The sequence below is a fragment of the Elaeis guineensis genome, chromosome 2, assembly GCF_000442705.2.
Source record: "Elaeis guineensis isolate ETL-2024a chromosome 2, EG11, whole genome shotgun sequence".
NCBI lineage: Eukaryota > Viridiplantae > Streptophyta > Magnoliopsida > Arecales > Arecaceae > Elaeis > Elaeis guineensis.
This window is the reverse complement of record NC_025994.2, coordinates 102,956,000-102,961,999: the sequence shown is the minus strand read 5'-3', so window position 1 is coordinate 102,961,999 and position 6,000 is coordinate 102,956,000.

The following is a 6,000-nucleotide window of genomic DNA, read 5'->3' as shown; positions in this document are numbered from 1 at the left end:
ACCCCGAACCCAACACCCAGATCGGATACGTGATGGTCGTACCTTCTTTAGAGCAAGTTCTAAAGAATATGTAAGGCCAAAAATAATTCATTACAACCTCAACATCCATAATATCTAATTCTAATAATAATTAGTAAAACTTATATAATTATAATTGAAATTCTTTCTATCCTCTGATCGAATATCACGACACTCTATCTATGCATCTGCTCACCCGCAAATCATACCACAGTCAATCTGAGCATCCTGTAACTCTGAGAAGAAAAAGAAAGATGAAGAGGTGTGAGCTTTACAGTTCAATAAGAATTTCCATATCACACCAATATAATAATATAATCTAAAAATGAGGATAAGCAATAAAACATAAAATCTCATATTCAATATCCGAAATAATGCAAACATCTATAATTATCTATATTATCAAAAGAGATGCATCATCATATGTTAATGGGTGAAACACTTTTGTTCAGCAATTATTTCATGTCTTGTCTTTCCTTTCTCTTTCATTATTATATAATCTTTAATCTTTTTCTTTCTGACTTTCGACTAACCAACACTATGCCTCAATTTCATCTGATCAAATTTTCACTTATAAGCCTCTCAAGGCTGTCCCAGGCATAAGCTCCTGGTGGACTGTCCCAGACATAAGCTCCTGGCCAGCTGATCCACATATAAGTCTATGGGGGCTATCTCAGGTATAAGCTCCTGACCGACTGTCCTAGGCATAAGCTCCTGACGAGCTATTCCACATGACAAGACTAGTCCAAACCATATCTCTTTTTCATTTAATCATTATATATTGATTTCACCAAATCAATTTCGATTTACACTGTGATCAAATTAGATATGTCATATCCACACAATCATACCATCAATCATTGATATATATGTATTGATATAATATACTCATGCTCAAAAATCATATAAGCAATATAATGGTGTCTCAAGCATAACAATTCATCAATCTCAAATCCAACAATGCAAAATCAATGATGCAAGATCAACGATAAAATAGTATATATAATGGTGATTATGTACAGAGATTCTTACTTTTATCGATGACTGGTCCAAGCACAGAATCTTCTTTGATTTATGAATTCGAAAATAAGATATTCCACTTGACACCTTATGCAGACAATCATATCTCTTCATGACCCTGATCAATTATAAAAATCATATATGAAAAAATTATCGATAATCGATCCTAATAACACAAATCCAGGACCTCCCCTCGGATTAACTAAAATTAGGATTCGTCTAAGTATCTAGACCCTCCATTGATCTATAAGATTTTTAGAGAGAGAAAATCTATGAGAGAAAATTTTTGAGAGAAAAAATAAAGAGAGAAAGTAGAAAGAGAATCTTTATATTTTTTAAATAAGATAATCATGATTGAGATCATCAAAGATCATATCAGGGTGACTCAATATGAATTAACTATAATCAGATGCTATGATTTTTGAATAAGAACCGGATCGAAATTTAATCTACTGCATAAATTTCGGAGCAATCTCAGGTCATCTAATTTTTATCTCAAGTTTATCCTAAGATCCGTGATGCAATCAGAGAGAGAAAGATCCTAGAGAAAAAAATCTAGAGAGAAAATAGAGTGAGAATCTAGAGAGAGAAAGGTAGAGAGAGGAGAGAGGAAAGAGAGAGAACTCTTTCTTATTTTTTTTCTTCTTCTTTTTATTTTATTTTATTTTCTTTTCTTTTTTTCCTTTCTTTTCCTTTTTTTTCCATTTCTTTTTCTTTTTCTTTTCTTCTTCTTCTTTTCCTTTTCTTCTCGCGACATCCCTTGGGCCGAAACAGGGGAAGACCATGATGTCCCCCTCGGTGGCCCGAGCTTCGACGAGGTGGTGGCTTGGACAGAGGTCCGGCAACGATAGCCGACCATGCAAAGCCGACCGACGATGTTTCTCCTCTTTTTTTTTATTTCTCAAAAAATAGGGGACCCACCCCCTTTCTTTTTTTTCTCTAATTTTTCGATCATAGTCGGTCACCGACGATCAGGAAACAAACGCAAAATGACACAAGAAGAGATTACCTTGTTCCGACGGTCAAGGTGAGCTCCGGCGGCCCTTCTTTCCTCCAATCAAACACCCACGATAATTTTTAGAAAAATCATTAAAAATTTTTGTTGAATTTTCGTTGTTAAATCCTAAGGGAGGGAGAGGGGATTTTATAGGGGTGGTCTTCTAGTCTTAGTCGGACTCTTTGAGCCCGATTACATCGAGAACGGAGAGAGAGAAGACTCCGATTAGGGGTCTTCCTCCTCCTCTGATTAAGTCTCCTTCTTCTTTTTTTTTCTTTGGGCTTTTGGGCTTGTCAAAATTTGCCAGGCCCAAATGGGTCGGGTGTCACATTCTCCCCTCTTCAAATAATTTCATCCTCGAAATTAAGTTATGTTGTTTGAGATACATATATTTCAAAAGTGTATATTCTTTATGTCATTCTCAAGCTTTCACTAATCTTTTACATATTATTTATTTCTCATAATTCTTGATATAACAAAATTATTTGAATTCTTAAACTCATTCTTTTTTTTGAAGAGCAGTAATATTTTAGACTTGTGTTAACATACCATAATTATTTATTCAATATATTCCACTCAAAATTCATAATTATCTAAGACTACCTATGATAGAAAATAAAGAAAGGCCAAATATCGGGCACTCTTTACAATCATCAATTTCTTTCTTCTCTTGATCTTTCAATAAATTTAACAACTGAACTCCCATCTTAGAAAAATCTCAACCTTCTATGCCAGTTCGAGCAATAATATTAAATTTGAAAAAATATGAGATCTGTGTCAAGACATTCTAGGTTTGAACTAATAACAGAACTATCAAGCTGTTAATAATAAACTTGAGATATCTAGGATTTTTTGGCATTATCTACAATGAAACAACCTACTGACAAAAATTATCTAGCTATGATCAGATTAAATCAAAATCTATAATATCCTTTCATTATCAATAAAATTCTTCCTTATTTGCAACTAATGTATTCAATAATATCTTTTGATTTAAAAGATTAATATTTTTAATCAATTTAAAATCATCATACTTTTGCTGCACACTCTGATCTTAATTTATCAAATTATATAAGTCTATCAAAGATAAAAATATCCTTATATGTTAGATTAATCAAAAATAGATCTAACTTTCAAATTTTATATAAAACTTAGAGTAAAATTTTAAATTTTTTTTTTATTTATTTATCTTTACTATCTCTTGAGCATAGCACATCAAAATTAAATTTTTATCTATTTTCTATATTTGAAATCATTGCATAAGCTTCATCATTCTCCAAGAATCCAATATATCTAAAATTAAATTGAGTTAACCTTCGATTTACCTTACAATCATTTAGACAACTTCCTAACCAACCTTTCTTTGCAAAAGAATTAACTTCAACTTGAACAAACTAGACGAACTCAAGTCAACATCTTTGTAAGTAGAATCAACTTTTAGTTATTTCTTGTAGAGCTTTCTTCATCATAATCTTTCGCATCAATAGATAAATCCATGCAAAATTTTATCCCCTTTATTTGTTAAGATTTATATAAATTATCCAAAATTTAACAATAAGATACCTTAGATCAGCTCAAAAATCTGAACTTTGATTTGAATTACAGTCCACTATCTTTAATATTCATAAGAAAAAGTAAGGAATCTAATCGAAGATGAAAATATAAATTATTAAAGATTTCATCGTAACATGTATATCATACTCTAACAAAATCAATTTCTTATTTCATTTAACGATAATATCAAAATACCTCAGATCCACTTAGAAAAGCAACTTCTGACTTAAAATTCAATGCAACTTGAAAGATCAAGAAAACAGGTCTAAATATGATACTTTGAGTAACCAAATATTTCACTAAGACGTGTATTCCATATTCTCATAATAAAATCTAAATATATTTTTCATCTAAAATAGAGTCTCATATATAACCTCTTATAGGTTCAACGCTCAAAAATATTTTTTTCTCATATGATGAAATTTTTTCTTAGACTACATCCTAATTAACTTCCTTCTGATAAGTTCAAAAATTTTATAATGCTCAAAAAATTAACATCAAAATCAAAAAAATTATTATGACCTTCACCCATATAAGTTTCGCATTTAATAGATAATCGAGTATACTCAACACAACACATCAATATCTCCCTCTTCATTCTAGGGTCAATACTTCTCATACTTAGGTCAACCCTACTAATTGAAATCTAAGATATAACTTGTTAATTCTATTATAGACATCATATGCTACTTATGCATAAATTTCATCATTGTATCTATTGATTTGAAATTCAAATATTGAATCTTTTCTTTTATGTCTATCATGTTCTTTATGATCATAACCTAAGTTTAAATATCACTAAAGTCACAATCTTGAATAATTATAACTTTAAGATCAAATATCTTAAGTTATATTCTTTAGTAATCATAACCTAAACTCTAATATCATTCTATCATATCTTTAATGATCATAACCTTAAACTCTGATATTATCTATCATACTCTATTGATTATAATCCTAGAGTTTTGATATCAGTTATGTCACAGTCCCTAGTGACCTTAAAGTTTTAATACCACTTCAGTCATATTCTTTGATATCACTCTGCCACATCCTATTGATCATATATAAAATTTTGATATAATTTCATAATTTTTAGTGATCTTAAACCTAAGCTTTGATATTATTCTATCACATCCTAATCACTTATATCATAGTCCCTAATGATCATAACCTATGCTCTGATACTATTCTATCACACTCCGAACCCAACATCCGAGTTGGATACGTATGGCCGCACACTCCTTAGAACAAGCCCTAAAAAATATGCAAGACCAAAAATAATTCATTACAACCTCAACATCTATAATATCTAATTCCAATAATAATTAGTAAAACTTGTATAATTATAATTAAAATTTTTTCTATCCTCTGATCGAATATCACGATAGTCTATCTATGCATCTGCTCACCCACAAATCCATACCACAGCCAATCTGAGCATCCTGTAACTCTGAGAAAAAAAAGAAAGATGAAGGGGTGTGAGCTTTACAGTCCAGTAAAAATTTTCATATCACATCAATATAATAATATAATCTGAAAATAAGGATAAGCAATAAAACATAAAATCTCATATTCAATATTCAAAATAATGTAAATATTCATAATTATCTGTCTTATCAAAAGAGATGCATCATCATATGTTAATGGGTGAAACACTTTTGTTTAGCAATTGTTTCATATCTTGTCTTTCTTTTCTCTTTCATTATCACATAATCTTTAATCTTTTTCTTTCTGACTTTTGACTAACCAACACTATGCATCAATTTTCATATGATCAAACTTTCACTCATAAGCCTCTCAAGGCTGTCCCAGGCATAAGCTCCTGACAGGCTATCCCAAGCATAAGCTCCTGATCGACTGATCTATATATAAGCCTATGGGGGTTGTCCCAAGCATAAGCACCTAGCCGGTTGTCCCAGGCATAAGCTCCTGGCAGGCTGTTCCACATAATAAGGCTAGTCCAAATCATATCTCTTTTTTATTTAATCATTATATGTTGATTTCACCAAATCAATTCTGATTTACACTGTGATCAAATTAGATATGTCATATCCCTACAATCATGCCATCAATCATTGATACATATATATTGACATAATATACTCATGCTCAAAAATCATATAAGCAATATAACGGTGTCTCAAGCATAGCAATTCATCGATCTCAAATTTAACGATGCAAAATCAATGATGCAAGACCAATGATAAAATAGCATATATAATGGTGATTATGTACAAAGATTCTTACCTTTACCGGTAACTGATCGAAGCACAGAATCTTCTTTGATTTATGAAGTCAAAAATAAGATATTCCACTCAACACCTTATGCAGACAATCATATCTCTTCATGACCCTGATCAATTATAAAAATTATATATGAAGAAATTATCGATAATTAATCCTAATAACAC